Source organism: Nicotiana tabacum, chromosome 7, assembly GCF_000715075.1.
Source record: "Nicotiana tabacum cultivar K326 chromosome 7, ASM71507v2, whole genome shotgun sequence".
NCBI lineage: Eukaryota > Viridiplantae > Streptophyta > Magnoliopsida > Solanales > Solanaceae > Nicotiana > Nicotiana tabacum.
The window spans coordinates 125,532,643-125,558,493 of NC_134086.1; positions in this window are offsets into that span (position 1 = coordinate 125,532,643).

Here is a 25,851-nt window from a genome sequence, read left to right on the forward strand (position 1 = left end):
TAAGGTTAGCGGTATATATAGGAGTCCAGGAAGTCTTGGTCTTGAGAGACTCGGACCTTTTGGCGCACCAGATTCAAGGAGAACTGGAGACACGGAATCTGAAGCTCATACTATATCGGCAACGTTTGCATGATCTTTGTCAACGTTTTTGGTTAATAGAATTCAGTCATATCCCAAGGATCCATAATGAGGTTGCCGATGCTTTTGCTACCTTGACGTCAATGTTGCACCATCCGGACAAAGCTTATGTTGATCCTCTGCATATTCAAGTTCGCGATCAGCATGCCTATTGTAGTGTGGTTGAGGAAGAACTTGATGGTGAATCGTAGTTCCATGATATCAGGGAATACATCAGGATGGGGGTGTATCCGGTACAAGCCATAGGTGAACAAAAGAGAACAATTTGACGTTTGGCTAGTGGATTTTTCTTAAGCGGGGGAATCTTATATAAGAAGACTATAGATCTTGGACTATTGAGATGCATAGATGCTAAACAAGCCACGACTATCATGACAGAAGTGCATTCTGGGGTTTGCGGGCCACATATGAGTGTGTACGTTTTGGCAAAGAAAATTCTTCGAGCAGGCTATTACTGGCTCACCATGGAACGGGATTGCATCAGCTTTGTGTGCAAGTGTCATCAATGCCAGGTACACAGAGACTTGATTCACTCTACGCCATCTGAGTTGCATAAAATGTCTGCACCGTGGCCCTTTGTTGCTTGGGGCATGTATGTCATTTGACCAATTGAGCCCGCGACATCAAACGGGCACAGGTCATTCTGGTGGCCATCGATTATTTCACTAAAGGGTTGAAGCTAAGACTTTCAAATCTGTAACCAAGAAGGCAGTGATCGACTTTCTTCATTCAAATATCATTTGTCGATTCAGAATCCCAAAGTTGATCATTACAGATAATGGTGCTAATATTAACAGTCATTTGATGAAAGAAGTATGTCAGCAGTTTAAGATTACGCATCGAAATTCCACCCCATATCGCCCCAAGGTGAATGGAGCAGTCGAGGCAGCCAACAAGAACATAAAAAAGATACTTCGGAAAATGGTGTAAGGTTCCAGGCAATAACATGAAAAGTTGCCCTTTGCTTTGCTGGGTTATCGCACTACTATTCACGCTTTAGTATGTGCAACTCCTTATTTGTTGGTATATGGCACTAAAGTAGTGATACCCGCGGAAGTTGAAATTCCATCCCTTCAGATTGTTACTGAAGCTAAAATTGATGATGATGAGTGGGTCAAAACCCATTTGGAGTAATTGAGTCTGATTGACGAGAAAAGATTGGCAACAGTATGTCATGGCCAGTTGTATCAAAAGATAATGGTAAGAGCATACAACAAGAAGGTGCATCTCCCGAAATTTGAAATGGGTCAGCAAGTATTGAAACACATCCTTCCACATCAGACTGAAGCGAAAGGCAAGTTCGCCCCAAATTGGCAGGGTCGTTCATTGTAACAAGAGTGTTTGTCCAAAGGTGCTTTATATTTAACAGATATAGAAGGCAAATGTGTAGATATGACTATCAATTCTGATGCAGTCAAAAGATATTATGTATGATTTCTTTGGTTTGTCTAATTTTTGTCTGTACTTGGCATGTTTTGAAGATTGGAATGACGAATGCATTTTATTCTGCTATCTAAACACGTTATCCTCTGTTACCCCTTTGAGCCTTATTTATTTTCTTTCATACCCCTCTTTTGGAATCAGTAGCAAAGTTCAGAAATACGGGTACAAAAGATAAATAAAGAAGAAAAAGAGGAAAAAATAAGAGAAAAAGAGAAAGAAAAGAATGGAAAAAAGTGAAAAAAAAAGAAAAGAAAAGAAAAAAATAGAGAGAAAAAGAAAAGAGAAAAGTAACAACAAAAAAGCAATTCCTATGATATGAACTACGATCGACCTGATTCCTTTTAAAGATATGTAGGCAGCCTCACGGTTCGGTCCCATCAAAATAAAAATTCAAAAGTCCCCAGACAGAGAAATTGGGATAGAAGTTGTGGTTTTGTAAAAGATCTAATTCCAAAAGTTATAATTTTGAACCCATTCAAGTTGTTTCGAGCCTTTATGATATCATTTCTTTCTAACCCCATCCAAAAACCCACATTGTAGTCCAAAGAAAGACCTTCTGACCAATATTTGAGAATGCCAAGTCAAGCGAGATAAAGGTACGATTCACATCAAGGACAACACTCCGTTCTGCACAAGGAAAATGAGCAAATGAGAGTGTCCTATTGGTGAAAACCCTCGCGGGCATCGTAGGGCGATAGAAAGATGAGAGAAATTAAAATGAGAGAGTCTTATTAGTGAAAACCTTCACGGGCACCATAAGGCGATAGTGAGTTGAGAGATGAACAAATGAGAGAGGTTTGTTGGCGAAAACCCTTTAGGGCGCCGCAAGCCGAACAAAGTTGGTGACTTTGCAAAGAGATTGGAATATGAAAATCCCGGGGCATAAAATATGACAACTGAAAGGTGATTGGTTGAACAGGATGGGCTGATTAATCCGAAATGCATTTCGTGATCATTGGTGCCAGCTGCCTTACTTAGATAAGTCTCTTTTCCTTTTCTCCCTCAAATAATCATCTTGTTTCGAATTTTCTTTTTTATTCCTAACTCTCGAAGTCATTGCATTTTATTTCTTTTGGGTTTATTTCTCTAAGGCTTTTCCAGTGTTAGCCTCATTTAAGCAAGTAAGAAAGGATTTCAAAGCTTAATACCAACTTCCAAATTGCACGAAGCAAGGTGCGGCCAAAACATACCAGAAATAGCATGATGCAAAATGGAAAATAAGGTGTTAGTGAAAGTTCCAATAGTCGAGAGGTTTGTGAATTTTGTGGAAGATACAGAGGTTCAGATAGGAAGGATAGAAATGTAAAATAATGGGTTGAGTGCAGAGCACTCGGGTCATTCAGGGTCCTACGGTTGAAATTCAGTCAGAAAGTCAAACAATTCTTTGCTAGTTCAAAGAAGCGAGTTAGAACAAGCACGGCAGTGGAAAGTCCACCATCAGCAAGAATGCTACAAACTAACCACCACATTTTTAAACTGATAAAATTTTCATTGATTGAAACAGAGGCAAAAAATTTTATTTGTTCCGAAGGAACCCTCCGCGAGGAAAGCATGTACCAGACAGATTGACCGTACATCTTCTGGACCCTCCTGGATAATGGGATTTAGTTTAAAATTTTCAGGGCCCTCCTGGATAATGTGATTCAATTTTAAAGGTTCTCAGGACCCTCCTGGATAATGGGACATAGTTAAATTTCAAGACTTTCATGGATAACAAGATTTAGCGTAAGTTCTATCTTTAGGAATATAATTTAGCTTCAAAGTTCATCACTTTTAGATGAGATTTAGTTTGAAATTTTCAGGGCCCTCCTGAATAATGGCATTTAGCTTTGAATTCTTATAGCTCCTTTGATAACATGATTCGGTTAACACTCACAGATGTGCCCAGATACCACACTGGGGCAAAAACATTTTTTTTGTTTTGTCTGTTTTGTTGTAATCAGGCGCCTACCTGGAGAACAAGGGAATACGTTTAAAGTTTTTGGTAATCAGGCGCCCACCTGGAGAACATGGGAATTCAATTCAAGTTTGGGTAATCAGGCGCCCACTTGGAGAACAAGGGAATACAATTCAAGTTTTGGTAATCAGGTGCCCACTTGGAGAACAAGGGAATACAGTTCAAGTTTTGGCAATCAGGCGCCCACCTGGAGAACAAGGGAATACAATTCAATTTTTGGTAATCAGGCACCCACCTGGAGAACAAGGGAATACAATTCAAGTTTTGTCAATCATGCGCCCACCAAGGGAACAAGGGAATACAACTCAAGTTTTTGAAATCGGGCGCCCACCTGGAGAATAAGGGAATACAATTCAAGTTTTTGGAAATCAGGTGCCTAGCTGGAAAACAAGGGAATACAGTTCAAGTTTTGGCAAACAGGCTCCCACCTGGAGAACTAGGGAATACAATTCAGGTTCTGGCAATCAGGCGCCCACCTGGAGAACAAGGGAATAAAATTCAAGTTTTGGCAATCAGGCGCCCACCTAGAGAACAAGAGAATACAATTCAAGTTTTGACAATTAGGCACCCATCTAGAGAACAAGGGAATACAACTCAAGTTTTGGCAATCAAGCGCCCACCTAGAGAACAAGAAATACAATTCAAGTTTTTGGCAATCAGGTGCTCACCTGGAAAACAAGGGAATAAAGTTCAAGTTTTGCAATCAGGCGCCCACCTGGAGAACAAGAGCATACAGATCAAGTTTTGGCAATCAGGCACCCACCTGGAGAACAAGGGAATATAGTTCAAGTTTTGGCAATCAGGTGCCATCTGGAGAACAATGGAATACAGTTAACATTTTTTGGAAATCAGGCGCCCAGCTACAAAACAAGGGAATAAAGTTCGAGTTTTTGGTAATCAGGCTCCCACTTAAAGAACAAGGGAATATAACTCGAGTTTTTACAATCAGGCGCCCACCTAGAGAACAAGGGAATACAGTTCAAGTTTTGGCAATCAAGCACCCACCTGGAGAACAAGGGAATGCAGTTCACGTTTTTGGTAATCAGGCTCCCACCTGGAGAACAAGGGAATATAATTCAAGTTTTTGCAATCAGGCGCCCCCTGTAGAACAAGGGAATATAGTTCAAGTTTTTGACAATCAGGCGCCCACCTGGAGAACAAGGAAATACAGTTTGAGTTTCGGTAATCAGGCGCCCACCTGGAGAACAAGGGAATACAGTTCAAGTTTTGTCAATCAGGAACCCACTTGGAGAACAAGGGAATACAGTTCATGTTTTGGTAATCAGGCGCCCACCTGGAGAACAAAGGAATACAGTTCAAATTTTGGCAATCAGGCACCCACCTGGAGAACAAGGGAATATAATTCAAGTTTTGGTAATCAGGAGCCCACCTGGAGAACAAGGGAATACAATTCAAGTTCTGGCAATCAGGCGCCCACCTAGAGAACAAGGGAATACAGTTCAAGTTTTGGCAATCAGGCGATCACCTAGAGAAGGGAATACAGTTCAAGTTTTGGCAATCAGGCACCCACCTGGAAAACAAAGAAATTCATTTCAGAATTCATTCGAATTAGCAACAACAGAAGCTCGCCTTGAAAGTGCGAGCCAATAGTTCAAGATGCACTGCAAAGCTATAAAGGGTTCAATATCATGTTTTGAAGACATATAGATAGGAGTTTCGTAACTCATAGCTGATAGACTTAGTTAGTTCTTTTAGATGTTGATGTAATAACAGGACCGCGGACCGGAACCTCGACGGAACGACACCTTACTCGACTCTACAACTCATCCTTCCATCATTTTTTAGAACTACACTGACATGTTTCCTTTATAGCCAAGGATATGTAGGCAACCTTGGAAGCAAGGTTCGGTCAGATCTTTCAAAAGTACTTTCCACGGAGTATTCAAACGGGAAAAATCTTTCGTATCCGCTCACTTTATCTTTGCCCGAAACTCTTCGTGTTTTCGAGCAAAGAGGGGTAGCTGTGAGCACGTGTTTTTTCCCTATGTGAAATACTTCTACAAATTAAAGAAATAAAATTTTCCCAATTATTTACAATTTTATAAGATTTTTGTAGGATTTTTGTTAGCATCTCTGTGCATGTTTACTTTTATTAAAACCATAGAAAAATATAAAAATACCATGCATTGCACTTAGATTTTGTTTCCATGTCTTTAGGATTAATTAGTTAGTTAATTATTTTACTAAAATGAAAATCACAAAAATGGCTCATTTTTTACATTTATCGTTTTTAATTCTTAAATCAGTGATTTTTCTCTTTTAGTTTAGGATCAAGTAATTGTTTGAAATTTATAATTAGATAATTATCCTAATTTTACAATTTAAATTAATTTAGGATTTTTAAAAAGAATAAAAGAACAAACATAACAAAAGAAAAATGAAATTGGAAAAGGTGGGTTTAAGTCCAATTGGGCGATGATTTAAATTAACCCAATTCCCCCAACCAGCCCAATCACCAAACCTGGCCAGCCCCCTCAACCAGCCCAAAACGCCCCAACCTGCCCAACCAGCCGGATCCGACCCGCCCCAAATATATGATACACATTATAAACAATATATCCAACCCTAAATCTAATCCCAAACGGTGCCCTAGGACTATTCATCGTCTTCTTCACCCCAAAATCGTTCCCAACTAGCCTGAAACTCAGGCAGGTTCAATCACACGGGCCCCATCTTCACCACGTCACCAAAGATTCTAACGGTTTCTGACAATTTTTTCTCTCCCATGTGCTGGACTCGTTTGGAATTTCTGAAGAATGAATTCCGAAAATGGGAGCCGTGGATTGATTTTGGGATCAATCCTCTCCTTCCATCTGTCAGGATTCGTTCTAAAAGAGATTTTCTGTCGGATTCCTTGTGAAAAAGAGGAGAAACTTTGAGAGAGGGGTATATATACCAGGTCTGGTTTGAGGCTGAGGGAGAATTTGTCGGAGACAGAGGTCGTTTGGAAAAAATTAGGGTTCTAAGAAAGTTTCTCGTCTTCTCTTTTGTTCATCTGCAATCTTTTCTTGTTTAATTCCAGTCACATTAGAAAAACACAAAAAAAAAGTTTCATTTAGTTTGTATTAGCATCTTTGTTCTCTTCATCTTTAAATTCAGAAAATTTCACTTTTATTATGAGTTTGGATTGAATTCGAGAGCAGAGGCTTGTTCGAAGGTCACGATTTTCGGTTTCGAGATTAATTTGCTATTTTGTACGTATCAATTGCATGTTTATTTCTTTCCTTTGCTACTGTTTCTTGTGTGCAAAATATGATGAAAGATTAGAAATAAATGTTGAGTTTGAGGTTTAATAGAAGCATTTATTTGTGAGTCTCGAATGGTGTCGATTCTGGATTTTGATCGAGCCCTGTTTCAGCTTTGTGCTTAAAGCATTTTCTAAATTTGGATTTGCTCATTTTGAATATGTTCAATTGAATTCCATCATGATTTTTGATTCCATAATTCTCTTAGAGTAATCTTGGTGTCATTTTCAGGCTTAAACTTGCTCAAACATGCTTATTTCAAGTTAGAGGTCATTGTATGAAGGTTCAGTGATAGCTCGTCCTGTTTTCTCATGAACATCATTGTTTTGTTTGGTTAAATTATAGTTTTAAAAAATGAAATCAAAAATCATCTTCTGAGTTCCTTGCTTGTTCTTATATGAACTAGCATCGAGTCTTGTCTTCAAGTATAAATTAGTGTCAAGTTGTGCTTTACTTCAAATGTTCAGGAACGAGTTTTTGGTGAGTCCTTTTGTTGCTGAAGTTTGAATTTGAAATGAGTGTTGAAATCATCTTTGGTTCTTCTTTGAAATGCTGAAAATTTGAAGTCATCTGGGGTTTTGAATTACTGGGACTCCTTTCTTACTTCTTCTTTTCCTGTTCCGTTGTCGATAAAGGTCCCTAGTCAACTTCTCTACTTCATTTTCTTTTACACTTATATTTCTGCTTATGTGATGATGGTGTTAAACATGATATTGGCTCTTTGTGTTCTGTTTGATATTCAAACCATATTCTTAGAGTCTCGTTAATCTTAGTTTGGAAATTATTTGTTAATCTATGAAAGGCTCTACTCTATTGAAGGTCCAATTCTAAACTTCATCTGTATTGTTAATTCCTTAATTTGTTCCTGTTGTTGCTCGAATGAGTAGTTGTTTGGATTGTTGGTTGCTTGTGCTTTTGCGTGGTTATTATTATGAAAGAAAGATGAGAGCGAGGTCTCTTTCATGCATCCTGATGGATATAGCATAGTTGATGTATTATTTTAATTTGAAAGAAAATCCCTGCCATGAGCTGTAGTCTAGGATATTATTTTCTTAAATTTTCAACAAACGTGTATGTTAAATTTGTGTGTGGTGCCTCTTGAGATAGAGATAGTCAAGCCTTAGCCCAGCTCTTATTTAATACTAACCTAGCTGCAATCTTCTATTACAAGTTGGCTCGTAACCTGAATAGCTAGTGGGGTCAAGGCATTGAAATTAATTAATTGATAATAAATGGGCATCGAGATTGCTAGACATTGTTAAAGAATTAATTTGGTTTAAATTAATCATAAAATAGTTTGACTGTAGGAGTAGTTGGAACTAATTGGACCAAACAATTTTAGAGATAAAGTGTATTGAGACTTAGTTTTCTTTTGAATTTTGAGCCTCACGATACAATGATCTTAAAGTAGAAAATAATTCAATGTAGAATATTTAGGTGTGCATTTAATTTATTATCGTGATTATGTATACGTTCGCGTGACATGATTGCGACTTCTAAAAATGAATATTCGTAGTTTGTTTTATGCACGAATTAATCTATCGTCGTTATTGTGGACACGTTCGCGTGACATGGTTACGATTTTTAAAACAAAATCGGAGTATGCGTTCGCGCAACTTCGACTAAATATTCTTAATAATAATAAAGTGTTATTAATTGTGGACACGTTCGTGTGACATGATTTTTGACGCACCAAATAAATGGGTACAAGTATGTGTCATACCTCCTTTTCTACCTCTCAAAATAATAATAATATGTATATGGGCCAAAGAGTTTTTCCAATTAAAGTGACAAAATTTGAATAGGGATTATTTTATTGTTCAGAGTCGCCACTTAGAATTGATTTTTTCGGTGTTCCAAGCCACCATTTATTTGGATCCCTAGTCAAAGGAAGGTTTGACTCTATTTTAATCGGTCCGCGAAAATAAAGTTCGGGTAAGGAATTCTGTTGACCGGGGAGAAGGTATAAGGCATTCCCCGAGTCCCGTGGTTCTAGCACGGTCGCTTTATTGACTTAAACTTGGCTTGAATTAATTTTGGACAAACTGTGATTTATATTATTTTCATGTTTTACCTATCCTCTTTTATCTCTTGATTATTAGAAAAAATTAAAGAATATTTTTGAATAATAAGATGTCATAACCACACTACGCAAGCAAATGTGTGATCGACGAAATTTATTATTTAGTCATAACGGTGCTACGCAAGCGAATCCGCAGTCATGACAGATGATTGTTAGCACGTTATTTACTTTTGAAAAATTGCTGCAATTGTGTTGGAGGAAACATTAACCCTCTTTTTTCAGAAAATTTATTAAATGTCACTACCACGCTACGCAAGTGAATCCGTGATTATGACAAAAGATTTATAAATTAATTAAAACTATTGAATATGACATGAAATTGATGAATTAACTTATTAAAAGTTAAGCGTCACGCTACACAAGTGAGTCCGTGAAGTTAAAGCGCACCTACTATTTGCCTAACGTTTAAATTAATTAAAGAAAAACTAGTTAATTAAAATAGTAGAAAAATCTGATATTATTATTATTTTTTCGAGCTTTATAGTTGGGAAAAATTATGCAAATAAATGTTGGACCAACTTTATCTATTTTAAAAGAAATGAGCCAACTTCTTGTTAAAAAAATGGGCCAACTTGTATGGAGCTTTTGGGCTGCTGGAATTTATTATTAAAATGGGCCAAGAAATGAATTTCAATTGGCCCAATGCTATATAGAAGAAAAGGGGTAATTTTGTTGTTTAAAGGTAAATGAGCCAACTTTTATCTTTGATTCAATAAGGCCCAAAGTTGATACATCTTAGCTCTTTACTTAGTTTGAGTTCATGACCATTAACTACATAGTCACAATTGTATAAACGCCCACTTTACAAAAATAGCCATTTTTGCAAATCCGGCAAAATGACCAGATTCACAAAGATATTATCACAGCATTCCTAGAAGCATATGTTGACAGTGAAATTTCAGCAACTAAAACGAACTCATGCTATGTGTTATACACCTAAATTCATTCATGGCATACTTAGCATTGTTACTCGAATGTAATAGCTTGAAAATATGCTTAAAAAAATCCATAAATGACTTATATATCACATTCAAAAACTTACTACTCAATATTCAAGTATTATGAAGGACTATATTCACATTATCACATGCTTGATACATAACAATAACATACAAGCTCTTTTGTTGTCAAACTATTCATCACATCAAACACATTTAAATGGTGCAGCATGTTCAAGTTGTTCCCATTGCTGAAAATACGTACATTACGAGTCTTAAAGGATTAACTGGTAGCAAAAAAATAAACAGTAGTTCTGCTACTAAAGCAGCATAAAAACAACAGCAAAACCAGCAGCAAATCCGTGTTAAAACAACCCGAAAACTTAGAGAGGGAACCCAGAAACGAACTCTAAAGAGGACTTATACTTTTTTAAAAGTTTGCACTCTAAGATTCACTCCCAAAGGTCACCATTTCAGCTTACTTTTCATGTGCTCATCTGCTGAAATTAAAAATCAATCTTTTTGACAAATTTTTCTACAAAATCTTCTCTTAAATTCAAAAAATAAAACTTTTTAGTTCAAATCATGTCAAGTATTTCAAACAAAATCTGCTCTCCACTATTCAAAGATAGATTTTATTCAAATAATGTCCAAAGGTATACATTTTCTTACCAAACAATTTGACTTTTGAGTGTTGTACTCAAAGAGTCTTGAAGCAGTAAACAAACAACCAAACAAGTACCATATACTCTTAAGTATTTTTTATTACCTCACTTTTATCAATACACAACTATTTTACTACTTCAACAAGTGCAAAAACAGAAAATTTAACATTTCAAACTTCAAAAACTAATGCTAAAATAATTAATAATAGACAAAAATAAAATCTGAAAATTAAAAAAAAAAATCAGCCATGAAAAAGAATAATATTTTACCATTTTACACATCAAAAGACCGAAAAAATGGTGGTATGCCAAAGAGGGTGTTCCGGGAGGTCGCCGGAATTAGGCCGGATTTTGGTCGCCGGATTTTTGGGGTAGAATTGACATCAATAGCTAGGTCTTGAGGAGCTCTATCCATTGATGTAGGTATTTTGGGGTGGTAGTGGTTGGAGCTTCAAGAATTTGGGCAAAAAGATGACGGGAAAGTTTCTTAGATCCAAGATTCAAGGAGTTTGAGGGATTTTTTTTAGGATTTGGTTTGGAGATATGGAAAGAGGAAGTTGTGGAGATTACGTGGTGTGAATTTGGAGGTGTTTGGAGGTGGTCCGCCAGCGGCGGCGATTTTCGGCAGGCAGCGGTGGGCGGAGCTGGGGCGGCGTAGAGAGAGTGAAGAGAGAGAGAAGAGAGAAGAAGGAGAGGGAAAGAAGAGAGAGGAAATAAGGGGAAATGGGGAAATTTTTTGAGGATTTTAGGCTTTAAATACCTAGGATAAAGATCAAACTAGGACCGTTGGATTAAATCAAGATGGGTGGATGAGATTAAATCTTGTCACTTAACCAAAACAACGTAGTTTCAAGACAAAACTACGTCGTTTTAAGCTCTTCTTGGCAGCCCCCTTTTGGACCGGGCTCTTTGGGCTCAAATTTTGGGCCAATTTTGGCACAATTTTAATTAAATTACACTAGCCCAAACCCCACCCCATTTATCAAACCATTACTCAACTCTTAAAACCTATACATACACAAATAAGAACACACACACACACACACATACATATATTATATATATAAGGCGAAAATTATGCATTTACAGCTGCCCCTCTTTGCTCGAGAACATGAAGAGTTTTCGTGCAAAGACAAATAAATGTCATGGATAATTTTTTGCTCACATTCACTCTAGTGGAAGCATTTTGAAAAAGGTGATGACCGTACCTTGCTTCTGAGAGTGCCTACATATCCTTGGCTATAAAGGAATCAGGTCAGTGTAGTTCTGGGAAAATTTGGTAGGTGGGACTACTAGACACTGGAGTTAAGACTGCTGTTGCTGCTGCTGTTGTTGTTACTCTTACCGTTACTGCTTCTTACATCAAAAGAAAAAGAGAAGAGCACTACATTTGTCATCAAACTAAGAGTACAAAAATTCCTATCCACGTGTCTTCTAGAGTCAAATTTTGATTCTTGACCTACTCGCTTGTGTTGACTTTAGATTGGATCTTAATTCTTTTGAAGAAAAGATTATGACTCAATCTCTATTGCTTGCTTTCTGGATCAGAATTTGAGAAGATGAATCTTGAGAAGCTGGGCTGCTGACACATTATCAAAGCTAAACTCCGACTATCTTGTGATTGAATGATTTCTTTCTTCTGATGAGAAACTAAAACTGCAAGCTTTAATCGCCACTTGTGCTATACGGCAGAGCCTGCAAAGCCATCAAAGACAAACAAAATGAATAAAGATTTTCTGCCCCAGTCTGGCACTAGGAAAATTCTGTGAGTTATTAGAGAAATCTGTAAGTTATCTAATTTATTGAAAAGGCAGATAGAAACAGTAGTATAAACTAACTGAAAGAGATAAAATTTGGTAACGAAGGGTAGTTTAACCAGGGATCGGTACCTTGTGCAACTGAAAGGAAATGTAATCATAGGCTGGTACCCTCTCTTACTGGAAGGAAATAGAATATGGTGTTAGCACCATGTATTATCGATAAAGTGTTGAATCCCTATAGGCGAAACAGTTCGATCTGAGTTAAACTGTATTTAAACAACCTGAGCGAAGATTACTTTTACCCAGAACTACGAACTAGATCCCCTTAGGCGAAACGGTTCTACCTGGGTTAAGCTACGTAAAATACCCTGAGTGAAGAGTACTTCTACCCGAAAACTATGAGCTGAATCCCCATAGGAGAAATGGTTCTACCTGGGTTAAGCTACGTAAAACACCCTAAGTGAAGAGTACTTCTACCCGGAAACTTTGAGTTGGATCCCCCTAGGCAAAACAGTTCTACCTGAGTTAAGCTTCAGAAAATACCCTGAGCGAAGAGTACTTCTACCCAGAAACTATGAGCTGAATCCCCATAGGAGAAATGGTTCTACCTGGGTTAAGCTACGTAAAACACCTTGAGTTAAGAGTACTTCTACCCGTAAACTATGAGCTGGATCCCCCTAGGTGAAACGGTTCTACCTGAGTTAAGCTTCAGAAAACACCCTAAGTGAAGAGTACTTCTACTCGGAAACTATGAGCTGGATCCCCCTAGGCGAAACGGTTCTACCTGAGTTAAGCTTTAGAAATAGGAGGTGTGAACAATAGTGATGCATGCTGAAAATAAAAGAAAAATGGAGATTTTAAGGATCTTACGTTTGGTGACATTCGTTCACTTAGGACCAACATTCTGCACTCCTTTGTTCCTGCTTTAAACAAAGAAAAACTTGTGAGTTTTTAAAGTGGTGGTTGGTTTGTGGCCTTGATGCCCTGAGTAGCTTGATTCACGATCACTACTGTCGAAGAACCAATTCTGTAGCGTGATACCGAGATGTTATGCTGCTCTGTATCATTTTCTAGAGACCTTAGCTTCACAATATTGACCCCAACTGTTTTATACCCAGATGTCCATGGTACCGCTACCCTTATCTCTAAGGCAATGCATTTTTCTCTAAAATCAAACTCAGTTGTCTTACCCCAGTATCAGTTTGTGTCCGTAGTGCTCATCAACTTTTCTCATAAAGTAGGTCTTTCTTAGACGACCTTTTTAGCTCTTTTTTTAGACACTTTGTTTGTCTTATCGAATGAGATCAGAGATGGATTTGTGCCTTCGTCAATGCCATATATGCCCCAAATTGTGCTCGACATTACGGGGAAGCTGTAGCCAGTTTTGCAGCCCTTTCTTTGCTTCGATTTTGATGCAGGATTAGACCGAAGGGGACTCAAAGAAAAATTATGGGTAAAAACAGAATAATAATTGGAAGCGAAAAAGAATTGTGCTTAAATAAAAGGTGTCCCTTTCGGGAAAAGTAATAGGGAGACTTATCTGGAGGTATGTGCCGACTTTAATGAATCATGACATGCATTTTGGACTGGATGCCTGATCTATCTGAGCTGTGTAATTCTCAAAATCCGCCGCAAATGTTCATCTTGAATTTTTCTTGGTTGTGCTCATGCCGGAGAATCAAAGACCCTTATTCGGCTAGTAGCGCCCATTGCAAGTTTTCGCTAACTAACCTCTCTCATTTCTCTACTAACTGTCACCTTATGGTGCCCATCTGGGTTTTCACCAATAAGACTCTCTCATTTCTCTGCTCGCTATCACCTTATAGTGCCCGTACGGATTTTCACTGATAAAACTCTCTCATTTTTTTATTAAGATACTGTATGAGGGAGGTTATCCAATGCCTTGGCATGGGGACTTCAATCATTCTTAAAAAACATCGATCAGAAGTTCTTGAAAGATAAAAAGGCGAAATGAACCTTGAACTGAATTACAACTTTTGGAATTATTTTTACAGAAAAAACCGTGAAATAAAACAAACTTCTGCCCCAGTTTTGGAGTATTGGGAATATGGATTTTTTGTTCTAATGGGACTAAACCCAGGGTAAGGCTGCCTACGTATCCTTTCGGAATCAGGTCGGACGTAGTTCAATGACTCAGAGATTTATTGTTGTTGTTGTTCTTATTTTTTTTTACAAGTACACAAGTTCCAAGAAGTGAGAAACAAGGAAGACAAATACGGCTCAAAAGGATTAACAAAAAGGGTGACACCTATTTGGAATAGCGAGCAAATGATAGCCTTCGCCACTTCAATCTGAGAAAATCAATGCGTGAAAATTCTACAATGGGTATATATCAGACATAATATCTTTTGACTGCATCGCCTTAATAGTCATGTCTGGAACCTGTCCTTCTTCATCTACCAAGTGCAAGGCCCCTTTTGGTAACACTTTCTTGATGATGTAGGGTCCTTGACAATTCAGGGCGAACTTTCCTTTAGCTTCTACCTGGTGCGTAAGGACGCGTTTCAAAATCAGCTGGCTTACCTCAAACTGCCTTGGGCACACTTTCTTATTGTAAGCGTGTGCCATTCTTTGTTGGTATAACTAGCCGAAACACACTACTGCTAGCCATTTTTCATCGATCAACATCAGTTGTTGTAATCGGGTCTTGACCCACTCAGTGTCTTCAATCTCTAATTCCACAATAATTTGGAGAGAGGGAATTTCAACTTCAGCGGGTATTATAGCTTCAGTTCCGTATACAAGCAGATATGGAGTTGCACCAACAGATGTGTGAACAGTCGTACGGTATCCCAAAAGATCAAAACTTTTCATGCCATTGCTTGGAACCTTGGATCATCTTCCTAAGAATCTTCTTGATGTTCTTGTTTGCCGCTTCAACTGCTCTATTGGCTTTTGGCCGGTAAGGGGTAGAATGGCGATGCATGATTTTAAATTGTTCGCATACCTCCTTCATCAAATGACTATTTAGATTGGCTGCATTGTCAGTGATAATGGTCTTTGGGATACCAAAGCGACAAATGATGTTGGAGTGAACAAAGTCTACCACTGCTTTTTTGGTGACTGCTTTGAAAGTGACGGCTTCCACCCACTTGGTGAAGTAATCAATTGCAACCAAAATGAATCTATGCCCATTTAAAGACTTTGGCTCGATCGGCCCAATAACATCCATTCCCCAAGCAAAGAAAAGCCAAGGAGAGGACATGGGATGCAACTCCAAAGGAGGCGAGTGAATCAGGTCACCGTGAATCTGGCACTGGTGACATTTGCGAACAATTCTGAAGCAATCTCGCTCCATAGTAAGCCAGTAATACCCTGCCCGTAGAATCTTCTTTGCCAAAACATATCCATTCATGTGAGGTCCGCATACCCCTGAATGCACTTCACTCATGATCCGCTCTGCTTCTGTAGCATCTATGCATCTCAACAAGTTTAAATTTGGGGTCCTCTTGTACAGAATTTCCCCATTCAGGAAGAAACCACTGGCGAGTCGCCTTATAGTTCTTTTTTGATCTCCTTTGGCATGCTCTGGATATTCTCTTGTTTTCAGGAATCGTTTTATGTCATGATACTATGGTTCACCATCTGGTTCTGTATCGATTGTATTACAGTAATCGTGTTGATTCCGAACTTGGATTTCTATTGGATCAATATGAGTGTTGCCTGGATAAGGGAGCATCGAGGCTAGAGTAGCCAATGCATCAACTAGCTCGTTGTGAAACTGGGGAATGTACCTGAACTCGATAGATTTGAATCTTTTGCTCAAGTCTCGCACACATTGTCTATACGGAATAAGTTTGATGTCTCGAGTCTCCCATTCGCCTTGGGCTTGCCTGATAAGCAAGTTAGAATCTCCCATAACTAATAGTTCACGCACATCCAGATCGATGGCCATTTTCAAACCCATGATACAAGCTTTATATTCTGTCGTATTATTAGTACAGAAGAACCGAAGTCGGGCCTTTGCAGGGTAATGGTGTCCAATAGGTGAGATGAGGATTGCCCCGATCCCAACTCCTTTGATATTGACAGCCCCATCAAAATACATTTTCCATACAGGGTGATCGTCTGGAACCACTTCCTCTATCGAGTTGACCTCTTCGTCCGTGAAGTATGTGCTAAGTGGAATGTACTCATCATCAACTAGATTCTCTGCCAAATGATCTGCCAAAGCCTGTGCTTTCATCGCGGTGCGAGTGACATAGACGATGTCAAACTCTGTGAGCAGGATTTGCATTTTGCGAGCCTGCCAGTGGGCATTGGCTTTTGGAAGATGTACTTCAAGGGATCCATTCTGGATATGAGGTAATTAATGTATGCCAAAAGATAATGTCTCAACTTTTGAGCGACCCAAGTCAAGGCACAACATGTCCTTTCTAAAAGGGTGTACTTAACCTCATAATCGGTGAACTTCTTGCTCAAATAATATATTACATGTTCCTTTCTGCCTGTTGCATCATGTTGCCCTAGAACGCATCCAAAGGAATTATCCATCACTGATAGATATAAAAACAAAGGCCTACCAGGTTCAGGTGGGACTAGTACAGGGAGTTTTGACAGATAATCTTTGATCCCGTCAAAAGCTTTTTGGCAATCGTTTGTCCATCTGACAGCGGTATCCTTTTCAGCAACTTAAAGATGGGCTCACACGTGGTTGTAAGCTGAGCAATGAACCTACTGATGTAGTTCAACCTCCCGAGCAAACTCATGACCTCTTTTTTGTTCTTCGGGGGTGGCAGATCTCGAATGGACTTTATCTTAGATGGATCCAATTCGATGCCTCTCCGGCTGACTATAAAACTGAGGAGTTTCCCAGATGAGACCCCAAATGCACACTTGGCTGGATTAAGCTTTGGTCATACCTACGAAGCCGTTCGAAGAACTTTTTCAAATCATACACATGATCGGCTTGTGTTTTTGATTTTATGATGACATCGTCGACATATACTTCAATCTCTTTGTGCATCATGTCGTGAAAAATGGTGGTCATGGCCCTCATGTAAGTTTCCCCTACATTCTTTAAACTGAATGGCATGACCCTGTAACAATAAGTACCCCATGGCATGGTAAAAGCGGTCTTTTCTGCATCATCCTCATCCATTAGAATTTGGTGGAACCCAGCATAGCAATCCACAAATGATTGGATCTCATACTTTGCGCAATTATCTACAAGAATGTGGATGTTTGGCAAAGGAAAATTATCCTTTGGACTTGCTTTGTTCAGGTCCCTATAGTCGACACAAACTCTGGTTTTTCCATCATTATTTAGCACGGGCACAACATTTGCCACCCAGGTGGTGTATCGGACAACTCTGACCACATTGGCGCTTAGTTGCTTCATTATTTCTTCTTTTATTTTGTCGCTCATGTCTGTTTTAAATTTTCGTTGCTTTTGTTGGACTAGTGGAAAACCAGGATATGTAGGAAGCTTATGAACCACCAGATCACCACTTAAACCCGGCATATCATCGTAAGACCAAGCAAACACATCTCTGTATTCAAATAAAAGTTGAATCAAGATATTTCTGGTTTTTTGTTCAGTGTGAATGCTTATCTTCGTTTCTCTAACTTCTTCAGGACTTATGATATTAATCGTCTCAGTTTCATTGAGGTTTGGCTTAGGCTTGTTTTCAAATTGTTCCAACTCTCTTTTTATTTCCTCAACAATCTCATCTTCCTCATATTCAACCTCTTGATGTGTTATTTCGATATTAGACAACTTTTCAAGATTTGGGCATGAATTCCACATGCATGTCATGTTATTAAAGCCGACATTAACAAAACTGAAATAAAAATAAAATGACAGGAATTAGGAAAAGGAAAAGATAGGAAACTTAATAGGAAACTGAACTGCATTTTATTGAATTCGAAAGGATAGAAGGGTTAACATCAAAACAAAACAATCATCCTCAGATATTTGGATTACAACCCTGAAAGTAACCTAAAATACAAAAAAGAAGCTGCAAAAGCAGACTACTAAGACTCCTTCCTTGTGGGAGAGGAGTTGCTTCCCAGTTGGTGAACATGGTGTTTGGGTCTATTAGCTGCACATCAGCACGACTAGTGCCTTCACCAGCCTGGATCATATTCACTTCAGAAAATATCTCGCTGAGGCCAGGGCAAATTTCATCAATGTTTGCGCGCCGAGGAATTTTGACCCTCTCGAAGTCGTGGCTTGACAAAAGTGTAGAAAATATGAGGGATAGGTTGTTGCAAGACCCATCCACTCTTTTTGCAGTGTTTGGATTTGTTTTTGTATGCTTGTGTTGGCCTGAAGCCTAAGCCAAAAGTACCCCAGTTGCCTAATGGAGCAATAGGCTCTGAAATTCCTTGCAATGATGCCCCTAAACCTTTTCCTGGCTCATAACCTTTTCTCATCATATCCGTAGCCACCATTACAGATGTGGCGGAAAGACGACGATGCAGAATGGGCTTTCCTTCCTCGACATGGTCCACAACAACCACTTCAAAAGCCTGATAGACAATGGACTCAGACCCTTCCTTGGCCTCAATACAGGGGATTAATGGGTCTTTATAAATGGAAGACTCATCTTCTCCGTGAACAATAATTTCTTGCCCGTCATGTTCGAATTTGAGCATCTGGTCCAAGGTGGATGGCACAGCTCGGGCTGTATGGATCCATGTCCTTCCAAGAAGAAAGTTATAAGAAGTGACTATGTCTACTACTTGGGAAACAATCTCAAAGTCCACCGGCCCAATCGTCATGGTGAGGTTGATTTCCCCCATGGTATCTCTCACTGAGCCATCGAAAGCCTGGATGCGAACATTGTTGGGTCGGATTCTGTCCGTATTGATCTTTATGCTTTGCAAAGTAGAGAGAGGGAATACATCTACACTTGAGCCTCCATCAACCATGACTCTCTTTACATAATGTCCCTCACATTTGACCATCAAGTTCAAAGCCCTATTATGCCCGGCTCCTTCCTCGGGAAGTTCATCATCGGTAAATGAGATTCTGTTTACCTCAAAAAATCTATTGTCCATCTTCTCTGACTGATTCACTGTGGTCTCCTCTGAGATATGTGCCTCATTCAGGACCTTGATTAGTACACGGGCATGCTCTTTGTAATGTATGAGCAGAGATAGTAGAGAGATTTGGGCAGAAGTCTTTCTTAGTTGGTCAATGATTGAGTAATCCTGAGCTTTCATTTTCTTCAAAAACTCTTCTGCCTCTGCTTCAGTGATTAGCTTCTTTATTGGCAATTGGCCTCCTCTGATTTGCTTGGCCTTCATCAACTATTCTGGAGAATAACACCTCCCCGATCGAGTTAAACCTCCAGTTTCCCCCACTTCCTCTATGATTTCCTTGCCTTTGTAGGTCATCACAGTTTTGTTGTAGTTCTAAGGAACATTTTTTATGTTTGTCATATGGGGTTGCACGGTAGGTTTGATTATGATCGGCTCTGTTATGCCATTCGTACCACCCCGATTCTGCCTTGTGACGGGGTGGCCTCTAAGGACATACAACCTTGGGCTTGGAACATTGGAGCGAACCTCTAACCTTGAGACCTTGGGCATAAATAAAGTTACCTTTTCTGAGTTCGGGGCGCCTTTCACAATCAACGACACATCTCGGCTTGGTCTTACTTCCAGACTTGTTCCTTCTTGAATTGCTCTCACTGTCATTTCTGTTTGGTCGACCGGCTTGTATTCTTGATCTCGGCAAATCATTCCCACTAAATGAACATCGTTGTGTTCCGGCAACGAGTTGTTTGTCACATTAGAAGGGTCCTCGCCATTCGTTACTACAATTAATTTTTCAAAAATGAGTCTTTCTATGGCTCCTTTCAGAGTCCAACAGTCATCGGTGCTATGCCCCGGGGCACCTGAATGATATTCACATCTAGCATTTGCTTGAAATCCATGTGAATTCGGATACATGTGGTGGGGAGCAATGGGTCCAATCATGCCCATTTTCTTCAGCTTCTGGAATAGACTAGAGTATGATTCAGCCAATGGAGTGAATTTTTCTACCAGCCTCTGCTCTCGACCATAATCCTACCTGGGACGAGCATTGTAGGGTGCCCGAAAATTTTGTTGCTAAGGTCGGGGGCCCTTTGGAGCTGGTGCCCGTACCTGCTGATTGGGAGGCCGAGCATATGATTGAGCATTGAACACTATATATTGTGGTGGGCCCACAGAGTATTAAGGAATTGGCGGGGGATAGTAATGTTGAGGGTAGCTGGATCGCCCCTGCTGAACTTGCATATAAGGGTGCGATGCCTCTCTTTGAACTTCCCTAGATCCCAAGGTCATCATAGAACCTTCATCTCTCTTTTTCCTATTTGCAAAACTTCCTGACCCATTTTGGATCGCTTGGGTGGTGGCTTTGAGAGCAGCCTGACTTACAATTCTGCCAGTCTTTAGGCCATTTTCGACCATTTTCCCTATCTTGATTGCTTCAGCAAAAGGCCCATCATGTTTTGGAAATAATCAGGCTCTTGAACCTCCAAAAAGATAGTGATCAACTCATGATTATCTATGGGCGGCTTAACTCTGGCCGCTTGCTCCCTCCACTTTATGGCGTACTCCCTAAAGCTTTCCGTCGACTTTTTCCTCATATTGGATAGGGAATTGCGGTCTGGTGCAATATCAATGTTGTATTGGAATTGCTTGACGAAGGCCTGAGCCATGTCATCCCAAACATGCCAGTGACAGATGTCTTGGTCAATGAGCCATTCGGAAGCTACCCCCACAGGGGTTTCCCCAAAGTAAGCCATCAGCAGCTCCTTTCCTCTTGCACCCCTCAACTGGTTGCAGTACCTTTTCAAGTAAGCGATAGGGTCATCGTGTCCATCATATTTCTCAAATTTTGGGGTTTTGAACCCTCGTGGCAAATAGATATGAACATGCATAGATCACTGAATGAAACACTTTTGTGACCACCTAGTCCCTGTATGTTCTTTATATTCTGTTCAAGACTTTTCATTTTCCTAGCCATCTCATCTGGCTCAATGGTCGTGGCAAGCATTTCATTTTCCACTGGTGATTCGTATCGAGGAGTCTGATTGTATGGAGCTGAGACCCCAAAAGCCATATTTGGAGAATAGTATTGCCCATCATAAGCATGAGATGATAACTCATTATTTGGCCTCGTCACAGAAGGTGGTGGCGGGATTGTATATACCGGTGCGCCAGACATAACGAGAGGGGTGTTCCTGACTGGTGCGACTGAAGGTCGCATATTAGAGGTACTGGGGGCAGCATGGAGGCTGTAGTTCGGCACATACCCTGGTGGTAGAATGGGGTCGCTCGTTGCATGGAGCGGTGGTTGAGTAGCCTGGGGTATGGTGTAAGTTCCCTCTGAGGGCCCCTGAGGTGGAGGTCAACCGGAAACCCAAGCTTGGTATACATCTGACAGTTGTTGTCTCAATTTTCTTATCTCCTCAGACTCTTGCTCAACTGACTGACCCTGCGGATTGTCACTGACCAACTCGATTTCATCACTGTTATCCATTACTACTGGTCCCTTAGATCTTGTGAAGTAATGATGTGCTGCCAGATTTACCACAAACCAACCACCTTAAACTTACTGGTTTAAGAGACAACAAACGTGTTAGGGTTAGGCATTTTATAGATATGAATTACACGTAATATGTCATGCTCCTAACATCGCCACCATTTCTAAAATGCTTTTGGAAGGCTTCAATGTTTCATTCCGGCCTATCAGCTTGTTGCTTATTGACACTGTTATTTCCTTCTTTTTTTATTATTATTTTTTTTCACTCGCCTTATTTGATCCCTTACTTTAGAGCCATTTTAAAATGAATACTTGATCGAGCCTTTTGTGGGTTGCCTACGTATCATGTCGCCGCATGAATCAGATCATTACGTAGTTCAGATATGCAAGACACTTGATTTTGTTTTTTTACAAAACAAACATCAAAAACTTTTTCATTGATTTTCGATATAATATTTTGATACAAGACTCAAAAATCAAGAGTTACATAAAGATAAACGAGACCAAACCTGACTCAAATAGTCTTTTTAGAATAAAAGTCAAAACAACACCAAAAGACTCTTATAGACTTAGAAACAACAAAAGCATGATGAAAAGGACTGATAACTAAATGAAGACTTTGATCTCTGTAGTAGAATCCACCAGCATTACTGTAATCAAGGCTCTTGTTCATGCGGCTGACCCCCAACATTGCGGTATATCCTCTCCAAGTCTGCAGATATATGACGAGCAACGTTAAATGATACTTCTGCAAACCGCTCGGGCGTCATGCCCTGGCAAATCCTGCATGCTCTTGAGGTATATGAGGCTACCTCGAGGATCTTTCCCTTAATGTATTCCTGAGCCACGTACAGCTCTTGATTCTGCCGACCACGGGTCTCAGCTAGATCCAGCGCATTACCCTCGCGGTCCAAGGCCATATCTTTCTGGTGCCGAACTTCTAGCGACTCCGCTTCTAATTGATTGATCACCTTTTGGTAGTGGTGTCTTTCTATTTCAAACTCCGTGATCTGGCTCTCTTTGCTTGACTCAACTCCCCCTATCTGATCCTTCAGACCTTGGATTAATGAAGCGAAACCGCTACGTTCATGATCACGGACTACCTTGAACTGGGCTTCTTTCTCTTCTTGCTGCTGAGCGGTTGTGACTATGTTCTTCTTTCAAATTTGGGCTTTGAGTGATTGTTTCTCTCGTGCCCACTGAGCCTTTTCCCACTCAAAATCAGCTTGTTGTACGTCAATGGCTATCTCCAGAATGCCCTTATCTTCTTTTAAAGTGTCAATACGAGATTGGAACTCTTGCGCCACTTCCCTTCTGGTTTCTCTAACTCTGACCTCGATCTCTCTCTCCCAATCAACTGCGTGCCATATGGATCTCTCTGTCCATTGCCTCGGGGATAGCCTGGTTGTGAAACCACTCAAGGTATGCGAGGCTTACCTCCCCACGTTCACGATCAGCTACCATCTCGTCTAAATCGGAAAATCGACTACCAAACCAAATCTTCTGTGCATATGACTCCCTTGGAGATTCCTCTCCCTTGAATTCCCATATGAACGGGCGCATGTCCTCAATCGGGGGCCTCTTTTTCTCTCTCCCTAACTGGCGCATGACGCGTAAAGGCGCATAGGGTTGGAAACCCCTAAAACCCATGAGTATGAAGAATGGGCGATACGTCGACATATGCATCACCCTAGCAGAAGGGAACCAATAATAGTTCCAAGTGATTTTATCAGCACTCAATGAACCAAGTAATGTCCGCCAAGCCCTCACCCCCACTGGAAGATTACAACTCGCAGCTCTGTCTGGATGACATCCAATGTAATTCAGCCAATCATCATTGAAATTTACTACTATTGGATGATGATAAAGGTGCTCTATGAACCACATCTGCAGCAGAATATTGCATCCCTCAAAGTAATTTTCACCTTCTTGACAACGGGTCAAAGCCCGAAAAATATCTCCCAAAATCATGGGAAGAATGGTAAGATCCTCGCTACTTTGCAAATACGAGACTACCGCAACCAATCGAATTCTGATGCGCCCACCATGCTCCGGAAAGACCATGATCCCTAGAAATGATATCATGAACGCGAAGATTCTCAACTCCCTCCAAGCGTCGTAACTCAACTGGTTGACGAATTCTGTGCCCGAGAAGTTCTCAAACCCTTTCTCTTCCCCAAATCTGTCATAAAAATATTCCGACGGAACCCAACCTTCATTTAAGCAAACCATTGGAATTCGAAGAAGGCATAACTTCTTTAAAAAGTTGTTCACACCAACTTTTCTCGGAGCAGCAGGCCTTTTCCCACGAAGGTCTCTCCCCAATCCGGTGAACCCACCTAATTCTTCCAATGTGGGTGTCATTTCACAATCTTTGAACCTGAAGACATTGTTTGCGGGGTCCCAAAAACCTACTAGAGCATCGATTAAATCTCTGTTAGGCTTAATTCCCATGAGGTTGGTGAGGAACTTGAGGTGCTTAAATACTCGATTCTGTTCCCATGTAGCAAAATTAGCCCACCAATTACAGAGACTACTGGGGGGCTTATCTCTGATCAAGAACATAAGAGGTGTCTCATCCCTTACCCTTTTCTGACTGCTTCTTTGTGGAGAACTCATGGTGATCCTAAGAATAAGATAAAAAAAAGGTTAGGACTTACCTAAACTATATGCAAATTATGATCATTCATTATTATATTTTATTTTTTGATCAATTTAGGACTCGATCTATTTATTTTATTAATTACAATATATATTCTGAAATTACCGGACACAAAAGTTGAGATGATAAAAGCAAAAAAAATGGCTATTATTACAAAAATGGCCCTTTAATACTTCCATAGAAGGCATAAAGGATGTCTCGGCAAAAATAGCCAAACACAAGAACAAAACAATAAAAATAGACAAAATAATAAATAAAAAAACTATTTTTACGAAAATGACCCTTTGCAATATGAGTATAACCAGATAAAAATAGCTACTTTTTGCAAAAATAATCTTTCCGGAAATGTTTAAAGTTGCTTCGACAAAAATAGCCAGACATAAAGACAAAATAGTAAAAGGTGAATAAATATGGATAAAGTAACTATTTTTACAAAAATGGCCCTTTAGCACTTTCCAAGAAGATTTTAAGGCTGTCTTGGCAAAACAGCTGGAACATGAGGGCCAGACAGTAAAAGGTGACCAAAATAGGCCTTTTTTTTGAAAATTTTATGCTCCCTTTTTTTGAAACATGTGGGCTGAACCCGATAGAGGTTGCCTACGTATCTCACATCCGGTGAGAATCAAACCCGCGTAGTTCAGTAAAGCAGGGTACCCCTTTTATTTTTTTTAATGAAAATTAATCTTTACAACTCACACCAGACTACTACAATATATATATATATATATATATATATATATATATATATATATATATATATATATATATATATATATATATATATATATTATAAAAAAGGTTTATTTGCACTAAACTAGGAGAATTATTCTTTTTATTTTTATTTTTAATAATTACACTAATTTTTTTTAAAACCGGTCGACAATGCAAGTAAGCCTTCCAAATGATGTATCAAGTAACACATGCGTGAACATGATGGTCTCAAAGAGGATACCTGTCTTATACGGACCCGGCCCCTGTGTCGAGTTTCGCTAAGTCAAATGCACGTGATGCAAATAAAGCGAACCTACTAGGGATATCCGGCATGAGACTTGTTCTTCTAGGTTTAGATCCTATTGGAGAAGGTATCTAGACTGGCTTACTCGAGCGGACAACTCGAGCCGAGGTGGATCAGTGTACCAGTAGCATTGCTTTCCGGCTTAACTGGTGGTGCTCCCCGCCTAAAACAGGTGTGACTAAAATCCTTCACCGGGTGACGAACACCTCGGCTATCTCAAAGAAAGCGGGCTATGTCAAGCAAATGCCCAATTTTAAATTTCAAAAAGACTCAGAGGGGGTGCGTGAGAAAACGGTTTATATGTACAGTTCAACAATATCAAAATGATAAAAAGCGAACAGGTAGCACATTAGGCACAAATAAATCACAATATTTAAAAAATTAATAAAGCCAAATAAAAAGTCAACATGTACAAGCTCGAA